At 45.3% G+C, this 23,910-nt stretch overlaps 1 long non-coding RNA gene across 1 annotated transcript in view; it reads right to left on the reverse strand.

The window, feature by feature from the left end:
* The window catches only part of LOC133272762 (uncharacterized), a 51,809-nt gene extending 41,968 nt beyond the window's left edge, over positions 1-9,841 (reverse strand). The window contains exons 1-2 of the long non-coding RNA XR_009744561.1: positions 9,632-9,841; positions 3,459-3,578 (exon numbers count right to left, since the gene is read on the reverse strand). This is a non-coding gene — a long non-coding RNA (uncharacterized LOC133272762). The remainder of the gene's footprint in view (positions 1-3,458; positions 3,579-9,631) is intronic.
* Positions 9,842-23,910: the final 14,069 nt, after the last annotated feature.

Below are 23,910 nucleotides of genomic sequence, written 5' to 3' on the forward strand. Positions count from 1 at the left end.
TTAGCCCTTGACCAAAACCAGTTTCCTGGCCTTATGCACCCCTACCAAGGTCTCTGCACTATAACAGTTCCCAAGAGCTGGGTGCCTATCTTTTACAATTGAAGTCAGCAAGAGCTAGATTTTGTGGACTGCAGCGTTTACCTCTAACAGCACCTCAGGTGAGAGGAAACCTGAAGGGCAGCTCTCTTTACTTACATGTACGCTACTGTAAATATAACTCCTCTGTTCACATGCAAGTCCAAAGGACATCCAGAGAAGGGTTTGTTCAGAGTATATGCTTCCATAGACACCATGGGTATGAAGATCCTTTTGAGAATAGCCACTTTGGAAGCCAATTAAACTAAATCAAATAAAAAGCTACTCTGATTCCAAAATGGTGATTTTAATCATGTTGGGTTTCTCTAATTAAAACAGATTCATTTCTACTGCATACATAAGATACAGTATCCTTATGTCAGTGTATTACCCTCACTAGTCAAAAGATATTAACACGTCCATGGTAAAGCTCATTTTTTTCCCCATATCCAGCATAAGAGTTTAAGCCCTTCCTGGGTGTCAGGAACTTGCAGATAGGCTGTAACTGGAATCGAACCCCTTCTATACTAAACATCCACCCAGCTGGGTCATTCCTCTGTGTAACTACATGATGTTTAGTATCAAGTCATATAAAATCACCTGGTGTTCCAGCAGCCACTTCTCTCTTGCCTACCTATTTCTTGCAGAGGGCACTTTGGCTTTGCACTACAAAGTGAGCTGGCTTGCTTGCCTTCAGCCTAGGAGAGCTTATGGTGTAAAGCTCACCCTGAGCTGTACCCCAGGTAAAAGTGTACTAAGAAGAAAATCCATTTCACCCAACACAGGACTGAAGTTCAGCAGCAAACCAAGCCACTCAGCAGCCGTCTCTGAGGTTGGCTTCAGTGAGAAGAGACTTGCAGCAGGATTAGTGATGCTCTCTATAGGGCTGCAGGCAAACAGTCAGTTTCAGATTCTTCCAAGAGGGACAAGCAATTCTAATTTGGAAGATGCTTCGTAATACAGTTGTGGGGCCTTTTTTTCCTCCTGCTTTTTAGAAGTCTGGTTTGAGACTAAAGGAAAGCTTTGAAGCAGCACTGAATCTTAATTGGCCTTGCACGTGCAGAGGCAGCTGCTCCCTGCCACACTAGAGCTGCTCAGAAACATGTATATACCTTTTCCTTCAAAAGACAGTTAAAAGCAGCCTTAAATGCCTTTCTTTATTGCACACGGAACAACTGACTCCACCAGTCCAAGACCATCCACCCCACTGCAATCGATCTCTCTAAAGGAGAATAAAACCACTGGATCAAAACTGAAGACAGGCGTTAAATCACAGGAAATCCAAGCAGCTTTGTGGCAGAGGAAAACAAAGCAATAGAAAGGTCAGTACTGTTCTCTCCCTCCAGGAGAGTCATAACTAGCTGGATACCCTTACCAGTCTTAGGAGAAATGCTATAGCCTTATCCTGTACCCAATGCAAGGAACAGCACGAAGGTCCCTTCCAACCCAAACTATTCTATAATTCTACAATTCATGTCACAGGTGAGGCACAGTGTGAAGTGAGGAAAATGCAGTTAATGAAACTCCTGGTTTAGGTCTGCCAGCAGGAGCAGAGGAGAGGTGATGCAGAGCTCCCGGAAGAGTAATCAAAGCTGCCTAGCACAGGATGTAGTCTATTTCTTCTTTAATGAGCTGCCCCATTCCCAAGGGATGTTTCTTTGCTGCATTAGCTGCAGTAACTAAAAATCAGCTACCAGATGAAACCAAGGTCTTTCCAGAGTACAGGCATGGCAGAGGAGCTTGGAGAGGCCACCACACCTGCATCACACCCTGCAGGGATCACCTTGCCTCCATCCCCTGCCCTGTGTGAGCTCAGCCTTCCCACTCTTGTTTTCCTAGGACAACTATGGCTACTGGTACCTCAGCAGCAGTTACAATGACCACTTGCCAAAGGCTCTGCAGTTCATGCAAGGGTGCCCATGCTTCCTTCAGCATGGCTGCAGAGCTGTAGGACCGGCTGCTCATGACCTCAGCAGTCTCACAGGGAGTACTTGGGCTCCCAAGTTTTCTCTAGAGATGTCTGGTTTGCTTCCCAAAGCAGAAGCCACCCCTGAGGATGTTCCAGATCTTGCATCCAAGTGCAAGAGCTCTTCCCTTGTGCCCAGTACTGAAGGGAAAGGCCAAAGCTTGGTGTTATAGAGTCATATGATGTATTGCAAAGTGAAGAGTAGCTGCTCTGACACACAAAGCAGAACAAAGAGGATTTCTCTTCACAGATGACAGCTGTGAGAAAGCCTGGGCTGCACTCCACTGTTTGTCCCCATTCCCTAAGCACATCCCACCACTCATCTGGCCAAAGCATTTCCAGTAACCATGTGCAGAGTCAGCATTCCTGACAGCCATCGTAGAGGCAGCAAGCAAAGGGACAGCACCAGGGGCTGGGGACTCCACAGTAGAATGTGGAGCATTGCTCAGAAATGCATACAGAAGCTGTTGCTCAGGAACTGTTTGCAAGCTGGCATACATAGAGGTACATAGGACATACAGGTACATGTGATATACGCAGTACAATGTCAATTGAAAAAGTCTATAGATGTACAGTGGTGCAGCTCACTTTAAAACAAGATGCTACCAAATAAAATAGACCTAGGGAAGAGATCAAGTGATCCAAGAAATCCTTAAGTATTCTCTTCATGCTAAATGCAAATGTCACACATCTGAGAAGCCAGTGGCAGCTCAAGTTCAAAGCCCTCTGCAAATCATTTGTCATTTGAGTATAAATGATACTAAGCTCTATTTCTGAGCCAAGTCCCAGAGCTGGCACTGATGACATTCAATTAATCCTTAGAGTAAGAGTCTAATATCACTTTTTAAACCCCACAAAATGAGATGACTGAATATTTTCTAATACTTGTACACAATACAATTTATGAAAAAGATAACAAAACCCATCCATCTTCATTTCTAAGTCATGGCTTGTGCCTTTGTTAAATTTAATTGCTTCCCCAGTGGCTTTAAATCAAGGGCAGATTCTATTAAAAGTAATTACTTTGCTGTGCAGCTGACATAGCAAAGTTGCTTGATAAAGGTTAATCTACTAAGTGATGGCAGCTACTAAATGAGGATGATGATTTCCATTAATAACTTCATGGTAGAGATGATGCTAGAACTTCCACATACATTGATATGATAGCCACAGTGACAGCTCCAGAGCATCTGCTTAGCTCTTGTATCCAGAAGTCTTCGCCCCAGCTAAGTGGTGAAATGGGACACAGAAGACACTGCTACCATGGGGTCTTGCTGCAGATGCCAAGCTACTTGCAGAGGACAACCGTGGACCAAGTGCTGGCAGCTTGCTTGTTGCCCATGCGGTTGCTACTCACACTTAATTCCAAGGATGTGCAGCTTGGTGCGTAGTCTTGCCAGGGTAAAGAGATTAGTACCTTGCTGCTAGTCCAGTGTAGAAGCACGTGATGAAGTTGCTCCAAGGCATTTGCTTTTTGGGGTTCATTTTTTCCATGGGAATAAGTTTCTGCTGCAAGGAAAGCAGGGGCAGAAAGCTCCTAATGACCAGGAGATGTAGTGGGACAAAATGCAGGAGAAAGGAGGGAGTTATATTGCTTCAAAACCAAGCAAACACCTTCATTTTACTTTCTGTACTTCCTTCCACTTCATCTCTTTTCCTTACAGAGTAGCAGCCATAAACATCCAAATGCTGCAGCAAACCCTTTTTTCTAATACAAATTTCCAGCTATTTCCATGTCTCCTGGGGGATTTTGTCACTTCTGCTGCTCCTGACCCAAAGGAACAGATAGGCAAAAGCACTGCCATTCACTCCAGACTAATTCTGCTTTTAGGCCCAGCATCCCACCCAGGACATGGCTGTTCAGTGCCTACTCTGGCAGGTTTTTAATAAAGCAAGTCTTGTCATGTTCTTAACAGGCAGCTCCTGGAAGCACAGAACCTGGTTGTAGAAGGAAGATGCAGAATGTCATAGAAAGCTAGACTAGCTCTCAACTGCAGGGAAGTTTCACACTGTAAGTCACAAACGACTCTGAATTCAGAAGCGCAAGCAAAAAAGTAAGAATTAGAAGTTTAACACAGTAGCTATTTTTAACATAATGCTTAGAGTAACACCCTGCAAGTGACATGCACACATGTTCTATGAATACAGTCAAAATACAGCCTTCTGCACATGCCTGCCCCTCTGCAAAGGGAGCTGCATGCTGAAAGGATTCTTTTCCATATGTCATTGGGCACCACTGAGAAGAGTTTGGCATCATCCTCCTGGGACCTGCACATAACATCTCCAAGCTCCCTGACTCTCACAGAATCACAGTATGGTTTGTGTCGGAAGGGACCGTAAAGCTCAGCTGGTTCCAACCCCTGCCACAGGCAGGGACACCTTCCACTAGAGCAGGTTGCTCCAAGCTCTTGTGTCCAACTTGGCCTTGAACACTGCCAGGGATGGGGCAGCCACAGCTTCTCTGGGCACCCTGTGCCAGCGCCTCAGCACCCTCACAGGGAAGAACTTCTGCCTAAGAGCTCATCTCAGTCTCCCCTCTGGCAGGTTAAAGCCATTCCCCTTGTCCTATCTCTCCATCCCTTCTCCAAAGCCCCTCTCCAGGTTTCCTGTAGCCCCTTTAGGCACTGGAGCTGCTCTAAGGTCTCCCTCTAAGGAGCCTTCTCTTCTCCAGGCTGAACCAGCCCAGCTCTCTCAGCCTGGCTCCATAGGTGAGAAAAGGTGTTTCAGACGTGTTAAACCCTCTTTGTTTCTACGGCCAGGACAGGGTGCACCAAAGACAATGCACCTTCCCAAATCTCTCCTATGGTAGCAGGGACAGGCTGGAGACTTCTATAGCCACACACAGGTTTACACAACCGCATCTCTCACAAAGCCCTGCAGTTGCACAAGCAGCACATCCAAGGCCATGCAGAAAAATGTGTGTTGCAGCAAGACATACAGGTAGAACTCTTATTTTCGCAGCATGCCCAGCATCATCAAGGGCTGACTAGAAACCAACTGCATGTGACAGAGAAAGAGGAAAGAAGTTCAGCAGGGAAACAGATGCAAATACTTAAACCAAACTACGTTATTTCACACAACAGCTCCATTTGCTGGCACAGGAACCCAGTTAAAAGGAACCTCCCTGGAGATAACATAACACTAATTGCAGCCCAGTATTTCAGGGTCTCAAACAGTGCCCTGAGGCTGGACCTCACCAGAGAAGCATCAGCTAAAGATGACACTTTACCAGTGCCTATCTCAGGAATAAACAAAACACCCCCAAAACAACCACCCTTCAGATCTTCAGCTACAAACAGCATATTAGATGGAAATTCTTCTGCAGTCTGTATAAATCAAAATGAGAAAGAGTACACCCAACCTCATGGTAACCCACAGAGTGGGATGCTCATGAACACGAAATCAAGATTTAGGAACTAACTCAAAAGCAGAGCCTCTAATTCATCACTCTTTAAATTGGTTTCAATCCCACAAGAAATGCCTCAGGAACAGTGAACTGAACCTGGCAGCCACACAGGGATAGCAAAGAAGCACACAGCACTTCTAGAGAGAACCACAGCACTAAGCCTTGGACACTTGAACTGCTTTCTGTGGAATAGCTGTAATGAAGTTTTATGTCTCCTTTACAGCCACAATAGGATTGGCTGGATTTCAGCAACCTTCAGTGAAAAACATACATAAACCAAACCTTTTTAAAGAACAAAGCTTTCTGCTTTACAGATGATGCAGTGAGAAGTTAAAGAGAAACTGGAAAAAAATGCCCTTCCCCTTAATCAAAGGGGTTTTTCCTCCCTTGAGGCCCCAGAAAATAAAGATAATAATGAAAAAGCTGAATGAAGCACAAGTTTGGCGGAGGTTCACATGTGGATTTGACCTACATACAGTCACTTGCTTGGGATTCATTTGTAGGTTAGAATGTTATAGCAGAGTGCTCGAACTCTGCCTCTAAAACAAATGGGACAGAGCGTCCGATTTCTCTCTCACACCCCTTGATAGACCACTCAATATCTGCATATATTGAACAGATCAAAATTCAGTCTTTTCCCTTTGAATCCTGTATGAAGATAGTTTTCTTTCATGCCCTGCAAATTGCATTTGACTACAAAGGGACTGGGATACTAAAGGAATATGAAACCCTTTGCCAACATGTGAAAAGGCTGTGGGAGGCACCAGGTGCTTATACCCACACTGAACATTCCACTCCACCTCAAAGATTGTGTAAAGCTCTTCAAACCAAAAACGCAGGTGAAAAGGGTTTAAAAAGAGAAAAGAGAGCAAGTGAATAGAACCATAGAATCAGCTAGGTTGGAAAAGACCTTTAAGATCATCAAGTCCAACTGAATAGGGCTATTGCTTCTTGAGTTTCACCTGCAGGTGTTTTCACTAGTCCCAGAGCTCACTGAGACCCAAACACACAATACTTCCCCACTTCTGCTCCCACCCACAACTGGGTTTCTGCTTTTCAAGAGGCTGGTTCTAGTCTGTCTCTTTCTTATGCCACCTTAGAAGAGCCCATTCCCACCCATGGGAAGGCAGCTTTTGTGGATCTCTGGCCTGGCATCACCTCACCTCACTGGTAAGTGGAAGTTACATCATTCCTTTAGCCCGCTTCAGACACTAGAAGCTGCTCTGAGGTCTCCACACAGCTTCTCTTCTCCAGGCTGAACAGCCCCAATGTTCTCAGCCTGTCTCCATACAGGAGGTGCTCCAGCCCCTGATCATCCTCATGGCCTCCTCTGGACTTGCTCCAACAGCACCTGAACTTATTTGGCTCCTAATGCAGCTATATAAGATTGCATAGCTGGCTTCTCTTATCACCAGGACCAGCAGCAGGCCAAAGACAGACATTTGCAGTAGATACAGTAGGGAAGGAGTGAAGTAGTTTTTATTAGAAGAATTGAGCCTCCTTAGATATCTATTAATTTCCTATGAGACACGTTCACCAAGATCTGAAAGCAGGGAAAATACTTTGCCCTCCCTGATAGGTCCCTGGTGATACATTCTCACCATGCTTTAGGCAACCACATCATTAATTTAGATGAAAAATAACAAATGAGAGCATCTCTGCCAGGGCAGAGGTAATCTAAGGCTGGTTTGAAGATTAAAACCCCTGCTTTGGCTTGACAGATGCACGCATCTCATCAGACCATGATTCTTAACCCTTCTTGAGCTGACTGCTGAGGTTTCCTTCATTTGCACCAACTAAGCTTTCCTGGCTCACCTATGATCATTCCAGGACTATTCTCCCAGTTCTAAGTCAGCCCTGGATACTCAGGTCATGTTCCACAGGTTTCTGCAAGCAATTAGTCTCTTGATGCCAGCCTGAACAATCAGGACACCCAAAGCCTGGCCAAATAAACCAGGTGCTAGCATCACAAGCATCTCTTTCTTCCTCCCCCAGTGTCTCAACACCCCCCTTGTGAACGCAGCCTCCTTTTCTCCCACTAGCCACAATGACACTGTTTGTGCACAGTGAGAAACAGGGCAGGCAACTTCACTGGCAGATACCTCTTGCCTGGTGAGGAGTAAGCAGCTGTAGACAGGGCTCATCCCTAAGCTTGGAGTGGAAGACAGGAGGGAAAAAGTGCTATGAAAATTTACTTTATGTTAATCTCCTTCATGGCTAAGGTTCAGTTACCATTAGTCTCACCTTCCAACTTTGCACATATTTGCCTGATCTCAGGAAGATGAAACCTCCCAATGGTCTCTCTGCTTTGCCAACATGCAGCCCAAGTCTCCCTTGGTGTAATTTCAAAGCTCAGATATCATTTGATTTGCCCTATGAAGAGACCCAAACAAGGGAAATCCACAGATTTCCATGTGAAGCAGTAACACGGAACTCTTTGTGGGTTCATGAGCTTTGCACCACTCTGAGGTTGCCTTTTGCAAGATGCCATTTGTGGGGACAGAACAAGGCTGTTTTGGAGAGAAGGAGGCAATATCACAGCAACAGGCAAGGTACATGAATACCTATACAGGTATCTATATCTCCCACACGCTTTGCAGGACCAGGTAGCACTGTTTAAAAGCAGGACAACCACCCCATTTGGCCCCTTCCTCACCTGTTTTCACCAACAAAACAAGATGGAACTCATTGCTACCATAGTCTGAAGCTCATCAGCTTTTCTGCATTATAGCCTGATTATTTGGCCAACCTCAAACAGGAGAAGATCCTGAGCAAGACATGACAAAGAAAGCCCAGAAGCTCAGGGAAAACTTTTGCTCGGCTTCAATACCAAGGCACTCATCGGCAAAACACAGCAGAAAGAGGAAAGGTGATATTCTCTACTGCTAAACCAGCATGGAAAGTTGCATTTCTTTCTCTGTGCCGTCTCCTGCGCTGCTTGGCTTTCTCTTTCAGCCAATAGCCTGGTATTTTTGTGGGTATCTCCCTCGAGGTTCTTATGGAGAAGATTCTTCAACACTACTCTCACCCTTTCCATGGGGAGCTCAAAGCCTTTCTAATTCTCCTAGCCCACAACCTGCATGGCTATCCAGCTGGGAAAGCGATGTCTGTCAACAAACCACAGCAAAGGCCTATAGATCTGACCTTCAGGACAAAGGATAGCAATGGGAAGGAGACACTGATGTCAAAGAAGGCAGCCAACTCACATCGGCATCTTCACGCATTTCATGCTTTCACCTGGTATGGATTTGCCTTGCCCTAGAGAAAAGCATTTTAAATAGAATAGAGGAGAAAGTTCCACTTCTTACTACTTTGTGCCCAGAAGGCCAAAATCAACATATCCCTGAAAACAGACTGGAACAGGTACTTAACAGCTGAAGAATGTACTTTCCCTTAGGCTATATATGTCTAAGTGACATTTGATTCAAGTAATGGCAGACTCATTAGTATTTAGAAAAGTAAGTGTGAAACATGAGCTTATTTTGAACAGAGTCAGCATTGTGGTAGCCAAAGCTCATTAATTATGAATTTTATCAACTGCTCACTGAAATTTGTTCTGCTAGCACAGTGTAATTGCCTGCAAAAACAATGGCTTTGCATGAAGACATACCATGCTCAAAAATAACACATATCCTTCCTTCTCCAATAGCTATCCCATACCTGTTCCAGAACAATTACAATGTTGGGAAAACCGTTGAGGTTCTTTAATCTTATCAGAGGAACCACAGCAACAAATACTGAAGGGCATAAATTCAACGCCAGGTTGGACAGGGCTTGGAGCAACCTGCTCTCATGGAAGGTGTCTCTCCCCATAGCAGGGAGTTGGAACGGAATGAGCTTTACGGTCCTTTCGAGCCCAAACTGTTCTGTGATTCTATGATAATCTGGCAAAACATGGATGCAGAGCACTGGAATGAACTTTCCTGATTGTACCTTAACTGCTACATGCATGTAGCACACACCAGGGTCCCAGCAGGCTGCCTGGCATGGTAATGTAGTCCCACCACTCAAACATCATGTTACGCTCACTCTTAAGGCTCCTGTTTAAGCACTGAACTAACAGAAAACAACAACTGACAACTCTGCAGGACACAGGCAGCATTTAACATTAAAGTTATTTATAGACACTAATTTTAATCAGCAAGCAAACCCTCACTAATTAATTTAATTTCACATGCACACACAGACCTACCTTTAGAAAGGGAGTTCAGCATTTTGGTAGTGATGAAGATCACTCTCAACAGAACAGCATTTTTACATTAGATGCTTTGGGAATGCACAAGTACAGCACTTGCAAACACCCCTAACTCCTTGAGTGATTTGATTTGAACAAGTTGCCATCCAGTTCAAAGTTGCTTCACTAATAAATTACGCCTTACACATAGGCTGCTATCAGCAGCTTCTCCCTCCACTCCCTATTGCTCTCTGGGGTGTTTGCCCTTGCTTTAAACACCGTTTACCCAGAGGCACCCCTCGTGCCAGCATCGGGGCACCAGGACACCTGCACCCAGTACAAATCACTTATAACAAAAGGACAAGTAAGTGACTCATCTGTATTCAAAGAGAAGCTGGTGGGCTAAAACAAATTCCTCCCATCTCAGAACTAATAAAGGGTATTCAGTGTTATCCCAACTGGAGTTAGTGAATTAAATCTAACCTGGGTAACAATGATGTCAGGAGTCTTGGATGAGCTGGCTGAGATCTTCATTACCCCCTTAGAACAGCAGGAAAGCTCTAAGTGTCTTGCTGATGTGGTGGCACCACTTCAGATTCAGATTCATCATGATTCAGATTAGGCTACTGAGATGATGACCTTCACAGTGACATTTCTATTAGACAGGGACACTGGAAATGTACAGTGAGGTTTAACTTGCCTCCTTTGTTACCCTAATGAAAGCATTGACACAGCTCATTATTAGAGAGGCCTCAGACAGGAATGTTAATGACTATGAAAGAGTTTCTGTTAATCAGTTGTCAATGAACAATGATATTTCTAGGATCATTTCCAGGTGCAAAGCTGTGAAAGAATATTTTCATCGACGCTCTGCATTACATTTCTTCCTAATCAAGTTCCCAATGATATTTTGATTGGGATGAAAGGAGACATAGAGTATTACTCAAGCTGAAAGAGATCTATTTCTCTCATTAAGTGGAAACACTTCAAATAAAAGACATGTAAATGTCATGAGATGCAAGCCACTAGGACACACATCCCACCCAACATGGGAGAGAAAAGCAGTGGGGAACCAAATTTGAGCTGACAGTTCATAGAATCATAGAATCACAGAATGGTTTGGGTTAAAAGGGACCTTAAAGCTCATCCAGTTTCAAGCCCTGCCACGGGGGCAGGAACACCTTCCACTAGAGCAGGTTGCTCCAAGTCCCTGTGTCCAACCTCGCCTTCAACACTGCCAGGGATGGGGCAGCCACAGCTTCTCTGGGCACCCTGTGCCAGCGCCTCAGCACCCTCACAGGGAAGAACTTCTGCCTTATATCTAACCTGAACTTCCCGTTTCAGTTTGAACCCATCACCCCTTGTCCTATCACTACAGTCCCTGATGAAGAGTCCCTCTCCAGCATCCTTGTAGCCCGCTTCAGATACTGGAAGCTCCTCTGAGGTCTTCACGCAGCTCAATGTCACTATAAAAAAGAACTGTGGTGAGAGCACTGGATATAAAATGTGCTAAAATGAGACAGATTCACAAAATACCACCAAGCTACAAATACTCTGTACTTGAAGGAAGCGACTGCAGAATGGGCAGCCATCTGTGCTTGGTTTCACATGCCCAGCCTGCCAAAGCCTGTGATTAACGCTGTCCGGACGGATCTTCTCCTGTCTGCTGTCAGCAGTGCTGTCTGTTCCAGAGCCTGCCCATGGCACTAACAACAGATGTCCTTAGCATTTCAAAAGCTTGCCTCAAACTCCAAGTTTGCATTACAGTTTCTACTGTGTAAGGTCTATCACTGGTAGAGATGGGAAACTTGAATTAAAAAGAAAGTAATTAGTTAAAAATCCTCTTCCTAGTGTATTAATAATTAAGCTAAAATTGTCCACTTGGCATCTTCTCCACACTGGAGGAAACCTCAGCAGAATTACCACCAGGTGGGACAATCAAGAAAGCAGCACAGAAAGGCAGACAGGGCCAGAGCTGAGCTGTTAACGTGAAACAAGGATCTGACGTGTTGGATCCTCCTTCACAGGCAACTCTCAATGCTCCCTACTGCTATTTTGATAAGATTACAAAGGTTATGCCTCTTCTTTTCAACCTAGGATTTTTTTGCAGTTATTCCTAGAAGGTACCATACACCCCATTGGCATTGCTGTTAAAACATAGGAAAGATCCTGAAAAGCATCACAGGATGGTTTTTACTAATTACACTGCTTTCAATTAGTGCTTTTCAATTTGTTGCCACAGCAGTGTATTTGTTGCCACAGCTTCAAGCCCAGCCAGGATAGATCTGACTTGTTCAAGCCCATGTATCAAGGCACTGATGTGCAGAATATGCTCTCCACTTGCACTCTCCCAGAGAGAATTCCACAAGTAAAGAGAAGAGAGAACAGATTCACCATAAACCAGTCAGCTGAATAAGAAATAAACAGTCCAGAGGTACGGCAATAGTTAATGCATATTTGAAACACCCAACAGCTACAGGGTGTAAGCTGTGAGGCCAGGTCTCAGTAAAACCTTCTGGGAACACTCAGTTGTATTAGCTCAGAGGAGCAACCACGTCAGCAGCCTGACAACAAACACTCATATGAAAAGCCTCTACAAACCCACTGATAGCTGTCAAGTTTGAAAGGAAGCAGGAAGCAAGCCAGGGGCAAGTTTGAGCGGATGTGCAAGTTGAGAGGTCCTGGAAAGTATTATGTTAGTAAGCAAAATACTCATCTTCAAATGCAATTGGTTGCTGCTATCGATTAATAAGTAGTGTACTTAATATTAAGGTCTAATTTGAGTAGCAAGTCAGAACATTAATAATTTGGCAAATGGAAAAGCATCTCTAGCTATGTGCATTACAGAGGGCTCACTCTAAAGGTACACAGGTAGGTAGCCAGGTTAGTCTCATCCCCCTAAGTGCTCAGGAGACAATACGAGTTTGGTGCTAAATTGATTTGAAGGGACATGAAGAGTCTCAGGGATGTCTCTCAGAAACCTGCTGCAAACTGTACCGAACCCCTGATTCCTGTCTGACAAAACACCCACAGGACACACAAAACATCTTCCCACCATTTGCAAGATACCACACTAGAACATGACTGTAGGTGGCAGAGGTCTCAGTATTGAATAAAATGAAGGAAAGAACAAGGATGTCCAAAGATCCAGCTGAAAACCATGGGAGACTGGAGTTATGAATGGAGTCCAGGGGTTTGTACCCAGCAAGTGCTTTTCCTACTCAGGAAAGAAGCATTCTGGACCATAAGCTGACTTTGTTTCATGCTCTTCAGAAGTACTTGACCATGTACCTCAAGCATGCAACTCCCACTGGCATTTATTCCAGCCTACATGAGGTAACAAGAGCATACACCCTCCTGCCTGTTTGCCAAGTTCCTCTTGGGAAAAACTGATGTCTCGGGCAGCTTTTACAACCTTCCATACAGAAGGAACCCCAGCATATCAAAGGTGATTTTAAGACTCCTTGCAGGCTGCTCAGCCTTGGATCCTGCAGAATCCAACTTCCCACAATTACTGCTCCAAAGAAAGGTTTTGAAATCCCTGTCCAAGTGCATTTTATCACCTTGGCGGTAAAGCGACAGGCAGCAAATCTGACCCTGAGTTTTGAAATCCCACTCCAGTTTGAAGTGTAAAAACCTAAAGGTAGGTTTTTTATTCCCACTTTTCTGTGACTTCCTGGAAAATCAGCATGCAGACACATAATCAAAAATAGAGTTTACATGTGACACAAAGTGCTTTGCTTTCAGAAAGCTGAAGTGCAATTGGGACTGGAAGTGTAACAGGGTATTTGACAGTCACTCTTCCACACCATTTCCAGATCAGAGTAATGATGGGTAGTACAGTCAGACATGAGCCAGGAATGTCAGCAAAGGGTGGTGCTGGCTTTGTCCCTGGGAGTCAGCATCTCTATTGCCACAACAGCATTACTGTTTGCATTCAAAAGTCGCAGCACTTCTTGGTTTATATAAGGGAACCAAGCTTGGTTTTGCAGAGTTAAATTTTAGCTGGTATATAACTGGGTGGTAAAAACACTTCTGGAAATCAGGTTAATTAAACAGTGCCAGAAGCTTATGCATGCATGGTCACTCGCCATATGATCTCAGCACTTTACAGGCTCCTACAGAATAGGAAACCCTGGCTAGGGGTACTTTCCCCTACTTCCCAACATAATTGAATTGTATAGAGGGACTAGTAGCTTCAAGTAATGTTTTGCTCCATTTGACAGCCACTTCTGTTGGGGTTACCAGCATATGGCTGAAGGCAAACAGCAATGACTCCCATGTTGTGGGTCTGCTTGCTTTTACAAGGACAAAACTGATTCATTCTACAAGACAAACATTTCTCTCAGGGCAGAAAAATCCTGAAGGTTGCTAAAGACAGACAACCTTGATAGCTCTGGCACTATTTTTGCATTGAGCCTATCTCTGTCCCAGCTGTTTATTCAAGTCACACCATTTACAGTAGCCTCTATCACCCACCCCTAAAAGTCCAAGTCATACCACTACTGAAATGACTATTAATGCTACGAAGACTTTAAGAAATAGTAATCACTGCAGGAAGCTTCTGAGGGCTATACTGCTCAGAGCCAAGACCATCCACTGCTGCACACATTGGGTGTGAAAAGACTGGAAATAAGAGAACGTGTTATCGTGCAGTTGGAGACCAGGAACTGATGCTTGGTGCCACCTGCCACTGACTCTCACTGAGGTGGTAAGTGGCAGTTTTCCAAACACATTGCTCCCACAGCATATCCAAAGCCACAATCCATATTGAAACAAGGTCAGCCCCTCTTGCAGAAGGTAGAGACACCCTACACATAGCCCAGCCCCTCCTGTGAGCACAGCAAACCCTTTCTCATCTCAGCCTGATAAAAACTAAATATTGGAGAAAGCGTGCAGGCAATGCAGTAGTAGATGCCAGTGTTCACGTTGTTACAATCACAATCTGTCGCTGGTGGATCAGGAAGGATGAAGGGAAGGGAGAGGGGTTTTTCTTCACTTGTGACTCAAACAATCACCAAAATTTCCACGTCCACGCAGGGAATGTTCAGCTTTTAATCCTGATGAAGGCAGAAAAAGTCAAACACGTACATTGAGGCTCATTTACTTCTCAAGTTTCTGAGCCACGGGTCAAATTTTAGTGTCTGCTTAAGTCATGAGGTAATGACTTAAGTCATCAGGGTAATGAAACAGGAGCCCTTTCTGGATGTGCAGGAGTAGCAACACTGCAGCAGCAGTTGTTGCTGCTATGGAAGGGCACTGATTGCTCCAGGGAAGCAAATGGGAAAAGGATGTGGATAGGCTTGGACTGTCACATTTTCACCCCTTGTTTTTGTATCAGGGTTAGGATTAAAGCAATTTTAAGGAGCTACCACAGTGCCACCAGCTCTCTCCTGCTTTGCAAGCACAGATCTCAATCTCTAACTTCTTGTTGTTGAACTTCTTGTTCAACAAGCTACTATTTCATTCAGCCTGAATAATTTAGAACCAGAGAACATGAACAGCACTGAACACACACATGCAAAATAGGAGAAATACTTCAAGCCTCTCTAATTGAGCAAAGGTTTTGCAAGCATGATCAGAAGATAAGACGGGAGCTGTTTCTAAAATGATCACTTCAACTCTCAGCTGCTTCCCATCCCTGCTCAGTGAGCTGCTCTGATCAGTGCCCTTCTTGCATGCTGCATTAATTCCAGCATCTCATTAGCTCCTTGGGTTCCACTTCTGAATTGGATGCGTGGTGTTCACATTTACATCTGGTGTGGCTAAAGGGTATTAGTCTGTTTTCGTTCTCCACATTCCTCCAGCTGCTGGCTTCACCTCTCCTTTTCTCACTCTGCCCTTACTCTCTGAACTGCAGAAGTCCCCAGGGGAGCTGCCTGTGCACAGCAGCTGTGACCACCCTCCTCACATAAGAGCAGGGAGCATTTTCCTGCAGAAACCCAAAGATATCTCCTTCCACAGCTGGTGCAAAGTGGAAGTGTCAAGTTTCCTCATGGCAATAAAACCCCAAACAAGTAAAACTGAAGAGTATTGAATCTGATATTGGCTCAGTCAGATGTTTTGAGGTCAAGAGGAAACTAAAGTGTCTCCAAAAACAGAAGGACTGGGTTTAAAAGAGCTTTCAGAAAGAGCTGTGTTTAAATGTGGGAAAATGGTCAGAAACCAAGACTACAAATGGGCTCTATCCACGGTGTTTTTCTGACTGACACCTGCTGTTTCTAGAAATAAACTAGGAACTAGAAGAGTTTAAGGGATCTGCCTTAGAGTAAGAAAGGTACCTGCTGTTTCTAGAAATAAACTAGGCACTAGAAGAGTTTAAGGGATCTGCTGTTTCTAGAAATAAACTAGGAACTAGAAGAGTTTAAGGGATCTGCCTTACAGTAAGAAAGGTATCTACATATTTGCATCTATAGGCCAAATAAAGATGCTTACTGTGAGTTTTAGAACAACTGAGATGAGCCTAGATATAATGCAGTGTAAGAACAGATAACAGGGACAAGGGGAAATAGAGTGCTAAATACTTCTAAATACCAGAGGCAGGCAGGCAGGGGTTTGGGGAAGAAGTTCTCCTCTCAGATTAGCTTACAAAGGCGATCTCAGGCGAATTCCAGATAAGAAAATCTGCATGAACAGGAGCTCAACATCCATTCTGTAACAAAGGTCCTTTCTCCTCATTTCTTGGCAGGCAGAAAGCATCTTGAGCCCTGTGACACAGAGGTACACTGCATCATCATTTGGAGTGCAGCTTCTTCTGCAGTCCAGCTATGAGAACTCACAGTTCCTCTTGCCTGCAGTGCCTTCCTGGTCTCCTCCTCTCCATCATTTCAGCTGTACTACTACTGTCAAACTGAGCACTCACTGTCTCATCCAGACACCATCAAGACTTCATTACAAATCCTTTTTTCCCTGCTATCTAATATGCTTTAGAAGCCTTTGTGCAATAGGAGATGCTTGGAGTGTGCATCTTGTATCACACACGCCTGGTTTAAATCAGGGCACTGTGGTTACTCAACATGTTCACAAATCTTTCAGGAAAGGAACCTCAGCCAGTTCTGACTGGCATAGCCAAAAACCTCCTTCCAAATAGAAAGCGAGGTCTACATCCAATATATTACAGACTGTTCTCTTAAAACACATCTTCCTGAGCAAATGTGTCTGCTGCTTTGCAAGCTAATCTGAGAGAACTTCTTCCCCAAGCCCCTGACTACCTGGCCACGATAGTTAGAAGTATATAGCACTCTGCTTCCCCTTGTCCCTGTTACCTCTTATTATGCTGATCGCTTATTAGGGAAAACAAATCCAGGAGGAGGATAAACAGGTTCTTTTTCCAGATACCCAGCTGAAGTACTGGCAAGTTCCAGAGACTTGGAGGTTTTGTTCAATGAGCCATCCATCTTAACTTGGTATGATGTGACATTTAACACAGATGATAAATCAGGCCCAGATTTCTCTGTTCTGGAACAAGATCTCAGCTGCCTGGACTGGAGAAACAGCTCGTACAGCAAAGGCCCATGAGCAGCTGCTAGTGCTGTAGTAGCTGCCAGGAAAGAAGTGGGAGGACCACAGACTTGAGTCAGCTTCAGATACACTAGCCTGGCTGAATCAGAAGCAGCCTATTTTTACCAGCATGTAGCTGCTCTGAGGTCTCCACGCAGCTTTTCTTCTCCAGGCTGAACAGCCCCAAAGTTCTCAGCCTGTCTCCATACGCGAGGTGCTCCAGGCCCTGGTCATCCTCGTGGCCTCCTCTGGACTTGCTCCAACATCTCCATGTCCTTCTTATGCTGTGGAGATCAAAACTGCACACAGTGCTGCAAGTGGGATCTCACGTGTGTACATGCACATACACATTTAGTCTCCAGCCATCCCCACCAGTCTGCATTAAATAACCACACTGGCCATGGGAACCCAATGCATGTTTCTATGCTTCTGGAAATAAAGAAGTCATCTGATGGGCCCAAAGAGACTGGCTCTTCAAGCTAACTCCTCATGAACAGGAGTTTGATTGGCAGTATTTACACTGCAAACATCTGGACCTGAGCAACAGTGATGAATTTGTGTTTTTAACTGCAAAACCCCCCAACTTTGTGGGCATAGTTATGTCATTGCAAAGTCTGCATCTATAAATCTAACAACAGATGCAACGAGTTCCCACAAGCCACTCTTCCCTCTCCAAGAAGTTGGTGGGGGGTGTAAACACAGATCTCTCTTCTATTTAGACTACACTGACACAACTATCAGCATGACAGATTAGCTGTGATTTGTACAACTCACACCAACATTCCACTTGCCTGAAAGAAGTATCTGCCAGGAGAAAAGCAGAATGAGATCTGAACCTCCAAGGCTGCTACTGCTTCTATACAGAAAGCCACTGGAAGCCCAGGAGATCCAATATTCCTAATACACCACAAAACCTGCTCTGCCCAGGGGTTCAGTGGGTGACAGCAAAGCTAAGTGCAAATACCAATAAGTAAAATGAAAAATTGTCTTTCCAAGCTGCCTAAACAGAGAAGGAATAGCTGTACAGATGGTAAATCCCAATACCAAATGATGAGTCAACTCTCAGAACAGGGTAGTAGTGAGGAGACCCTGCAGTGCGCAGTAAAGCCAACACGAAGTTGACGTAAGGGAACTACTTGCCTTCTGGGAGATGCTCTTGCGGTCTTTCCTCTACATCATTCACTCCCACATGGCTCCTCTCAGTTTGTGTCTTTGAGATCCAAACAGTAATGCAATCCCGTGATAGGCTAATCACACCATTTCATTAATCATTTATTTCATCAATCATTTTGAGCAATTTCCCTAGGGCCACCCAGCCTTGCCTCCAGCTGCCAAATTTCAGGCTCGTTTCATCTCTAACCTAGTTTCAGAGCGGCCTTGTCTCCCTGCCTTTCATGTTTGCAGCTTGCATCTTACTTGCACATTTGAACTGGCTGTCCCTGATCAGTGAAGAGGAGAAGGAAGGGGGAGAAAAGAGGGGAGCCAGATTTTTATTGGTTTTTTTTCTGCATTCAGTGTCTTGGAACCAGATGGTGGCTGACTTGTTTAATTCTACTCTAAAAGTGCACTCAAAATGAGCAAGTAACTTCAATCTAGGCAGCACTCCACACCAGCAAGCACCTACAGGTCCCTAACAATTGCAAAGCATTTGTTCACTGTATCTTCATGCAACAGCATGTCTTGGGGTTACATTAAATGGGATTAGTGCAAGGGAAAGTGGCAAAGAATTTTGGTCCCTGCTAGGCTCAGCCACTCAGAACATTATTTACCACCTCCGTCATGAGCAGATGCAATATTTTATTAACATATTAGTGGCTTGGGAGGTGTATTTTTAGCACAGCAGCAGCACAGCAGCCACATACGCTGAAGTACAGGGACAGCAGGTAAGAGGTAAGACATCTGAAGAAGGATAAGACAAAGTGCTTACAAGACTTTCAGCTTAGCCTTTACGGAGCTCTGCCATGTGTCATGGGCTGCTAAAGAATAAACTTCCCATCCTGGCAAATCACACATACGGGCAAAAAAAGCCTTCATCTTCATGCCTCCTTTTAGTTGGAAACTGAAAAGGAGCAATTCCATGCAAATACAGGTCTCTGCTGTTTCTCCTTCTCTCTAGAAAGAAAGAGGAGGTACAAGGACAAGAAACCCCCTTGTGCCAAATCAGTCCTTGGCTCTGACAGCTCCTAGGTAAAACAAGCCCACATCCTTCCACCACCGCACATACTGGGGCTGTATAAAAGATGTTAGACGTAAGAGTGCTCAGAGTTAAATGGAAAAACACTTAACGCCAGGTGTCACAGATGCCTTATTCTTAAATGAACAGCCCTAGCATCAAGTACCCCAGACACAAGAGATAGTTCTAAAACCCAGACATGAGTCTTGCAAATTCTCAGGTTGCTCAGAGGTGCACATTGCAGAGATCACGCTCCACTCCTACCAGTCAGGCTTTTGGGTGCATCGGCTTTTGAAGCCCAGAGCCCTTCAGTATCACCAGAGCATGGGTATGAATTCAAAACAGATGGAAGTCCCTCCAGCAGCATTCACATTCAAACCGTGGCAGTTTCCAGCCTACCAGCATATCCCTGTGGAAATCCAGCCCTCTGCTCTAAGTTGCTCTTCCCCAGCAGAGCCAACACTGCAAATGTCAATGGATGACAGGCATGAGCACCATGCTGAGCCTCTGTGCTTTTGTTCACAGTGGGACCACACAACAGTTTCAATAAATAGTAAGTTCTCCTAAAAATAGGATTTTTAGGGAAATTCAATTATTGGCAACTTCTTGCAGACTTGTTTCAGCCAGAGAGAGACAAGAAATCCAGAAGTGTCAGAACATCAGCTTGTTGTGCAACAGTAGATAGTAACAAAACAGTGATTTAATGATATGCTATATGCTGTGGCAGTCAAACCTCAGGTTTAAAGGGTGGGGCCAGTTCTGCACAAGCTTCACTTCACCTAAAAAATCCACTGCGCAGGCTGGAAGGGCTTACTCTCACTTGTCTGTTTGGACAGGCGAGGGTCGGTAGGTGACAAGGTGCATAGGTGGCTGCAGATCCAACCTTGCATGCGGGCGGACCAGCACATGGGTAGCTCGAAATCGCTCAGGAGATGACAGCCCTGGTTGGACACTTCCTGATTGTCTAAGCAGCCTTTTTTCCAACCAGATTTGCATATCCTACTTGCCCTTGGTCATTGTGCTTGTAGCAAGCGTGGTTAAAGCCCTTCCCAAATCTTCGCTTGTGAAGCCAAGCCATCATATATTTCATTATATAATATTTCATTATATATTCAAATAGTCATAATGAATAGCCATTTTAAAAAGGATTCGGTCATGTAATTGGACAGAAAACCAAGGCCTAACATTTCAGCTTCAGGTTCTTGTTCCACCCTCTTTCCACGAAATAACTGCATGTGTGATACTCTTTAAACCATGGTCAAACAGCAATAAGCACCCAACCATTAAATGCCCCATTCCTGGCAGGAAATTTCAAGGCCAGGCTGGACAGAGCCTTGGGTGACATGGTCTAGTGGAAGGTGTCCCTGCCTGTGTCAGGGGGTTGGAACTGGATGATCTTAAAGTCCTTTCCAACCCAAACCATTCAATGAAACTATGATTCACTTCTGGTCTTCCTCCAGACACCCCCACTTCATTAAGTATATTTGCAAGCTTTGGCACATAAGATTTTGGACAAAAGGTTGTGTTCTGGTTCTGAATACGTTGCAGCAGCACAAATGCGTTGCTCCGAATCTTTGAAAGAGGTAGGTTTCAAATGCTGCTCCTGTTCCTGTGACAGTCTCTCAAAGCAATGACTTCATCTAAGTCACATTCATTCTGCTAGAAAGGATGCTGTGAGGCCTGGGCTATCTTTTGATACTGCCTGTTCCAGAAAATTCACCATCAGGACCTGTGAATCCTTTTAGTGGAACAGGCTGCCCAGGGCAGTGGTGGATTCACCGTTCCTGGAAGCTAATTTCAATTTATATTCTTGATGTGGACACAAGGCTCTAATTCCCAGGTTTCAATGTTTCTGGCCTGCATTCTTCCCTTTGTGATGAGATTATGGGCTTTTTTCCCCCCATTTATATCAACAGCCTTCAGTTTGGAAGGCTGTCAGTTTTTAATCCATTATTCATTCCAGATCAAGGGGCTCAGCCAGCAGCAGCACCTCCCCATTGCTCAGAAAGAGATTGTCTCCAAAAGCACATAAGATTCTTTTTAAGTCCTCATTAATCATGGCCTGTAATCCCTGGGATCCTGCCAGGCTCTGCGGTTTTCCTGGTGGTCTCCTCCTTCAATTCCAAGTCTCACAGATAGCTAATGCCCTAAAACAGATTGGTCTCTAGAGTCCAACAAGAAATCTCCATTTCCTTCTTAGGCTCTGTTTCTTCCAGCTTAACCTCCCCCTGACTTAATCTGCAGTGAACATCTAGACCACTTCCAGGAGCCTGACTTCCTTGAAAGAGTTAAGACCTATCATAGCATTAACTAGATTGGAAAAGACCTTTAAGATCATCAAGTCCAACCATTTTTTTAAGCCTCCCTTTCTAGCACTGGCTTTCTGCACACTCTCTGCTTGTCACAGAGAACAAGTAATGCCCTTGGAGGCATTGTGTCACCATGCCCATCTTCTCAGAAGCCTTCACCACATGGAGGATTGCCAAGCGCACTATGGGCCATCCAACATTACCTGGATGGAAGCTGTAGGGGAGATCCACTGCTGGTCCTCACAGCAAGTACCACACGTGTTGACAATCAGGCAGATGTGCAGATAATCCTGGCTTCAGCATCGATCTGCAAAACAAAGAGTATTGGGAAGATGGGGAGAGTCATGAGCCCAGGTACTCCATGACCAATCTGATGGCTCCCCAAGCATTTTAGTGCTTGAGGGATTAAACAGGATTAGCATTCTCCTAATGCTATCAGCATCTCAGCCTCTCAGTAAAGGACTGACTTCTGTCTTGCTGCTTCCTCATGGAAGGAAAAGTGTTTGTTTCCCAACAGCTCAGTTGGGAAGCAGTGACAAAGTAAGGACTGGACTCAGGTGCTGCAGAGATCCCTGATGGTGAGCTCCTGATTCACCAAGGAAAGTGACACATGAGATGGTGTGAAGAAAACCCAAAGTAAGCGGGAAAGGAACATCCCATTCCGGGAGAAGGACCAGGTAAGCTCAGGACAAGCACACACATAGCACTCCCTGTCCTGAGAGATGTTTTGAGCCACCCCTGACTGAGACCATAAGCCAGCAAGAGCATGATAGAAATACAGAGGCATAGAATCAACCAGGTTGGAAAGACCTTTGAGATCATTGAGCCCAACCATTACCCCAGCACTGCCAAGCCCACCACCAACCCACGTCACTGAGAGCAAACTGATCTCCCCTCATGGCTGCCCCTCATGATCTCCAGTCACAGCCACCCCTCATCTCATCCCCATAGTGGCCCCACACTCCATAGCTGCCGCCCCTACCCCTCATGGCCACCCCTTGTCTCCTCTGAAGATCTCCCCTGATGGCCACTTTTCACATACCACGGCCACCCCTCCTCTGTCCTTATGATCTCCCCTCACAACAGCCCCTACCCCTTATGGCCACCCCTCATGGCTACCCTCATCTCTCATCATCTTCCCTAATGGCTGCCCCTTCACTTCCCTCACCATCTTCCCTCACGATCTCCCCTCATCGTCTCCTCTCACCCCTCATGGCCACCGCTCATCCCTCATGGCTACCCTCATCTCCCCTCATCATCTTCCCTCATGGCCGCCCCTCTCCTTCCCTCACGATCTCCGCTCACGATCTCCTCTCACCCATCATGGCCGCCCCTCCTCTTCCCTCACGATCTCTGCTCACAATCTCCCCTTGCCTCTCATGGCTGCCCCCCTCCCCTTCCCACCAACAGAAAGAATGGCCTTTCCCCACCGAAAGACAGCCACAGGCACAGCTCACCTTGGCCAAGATGCTCTGGGCCATCCCTCCAGGGCCACCCCATGGCTGCGGAACCCCACCAGCCACACGTGCAGATGCTCACCCAAGAGAGCTGATCCAAGCTCCCACTGATGTGCTGGTGCCATTTCTGGCAGTGGGGCTGAGGCACCTGGGAAGAAAGGGAAAAACAGAGGATTTAAAAGCCAGCAGAAGATGTGAAAGGATAAAACCCACTGGCAGCTGTGACAGCATCTCATTTCTTCCTGGCTGGGCAAGAGCTCTTAGGGCACCTCATCTTTAGAGCCATCATGATGCCTGTGCTAATGTCCACCAGCAGCGGAGCTCTTGAATAAGAGATGGGAATAATGGGTGAGGGCAAAAGGTACAAAACTTCTACTATAAGATCAAACTCTCTTTGCAAGCAGTGTTTCTCTCGCTTTCCTCTTACCAAAGGCACCTTACAGCCTGTAGTGCAAGGCAAGGGATGGCTGGGACGTGTTATTTAAAGCCATTTTATCAAACAGGACCTCCTGACACACGGGAAAGAGCAAACCCAGATTTGTGCCTGGAGCAGAATTAAGCTCTGGGTTCCCAAGTGCAGAACAAGCACTCTAACTTGGCCAGGGTTTTTTGTCCTCATCCACTGCTCTCTTCACCATTGAAACAAATGACCTTTCCCAAAGGTCAACTGATCACACAGCATGCCAGGAATCAGAAGGGAAAACAAAATAATCCCCATCATTTGACGACTGGGGCTGTCTCCCTGTGCCAGCCTTGAGTTTATTCAATTCTGACACCTAGTGGGCATCACCACTAGTGGGAAGCAGGAGCAGAAGGGGCCCAGCCACGTTCAGCAACTGCCCCTGCAGTG

The sequence above is a fragment of the Pezoporus flaviventris genome, unplaced genomic scaffold, assembly GCF_033815535.1.
Source record: "Pezoporus flaviventris isolate CSIRO_AGI_PZ_B2104156 unplaced genomic scaffold, CSIRO_AGI_Pfla_v1 ptg000001l, whole genome shotgun sequence".
Lineage (NCBI taxonomy): Eukaryota > Metazoa > Chordata > Aves > Psittaciformes > Psittacidae > Pezoporus > Pezoporus flaviventris.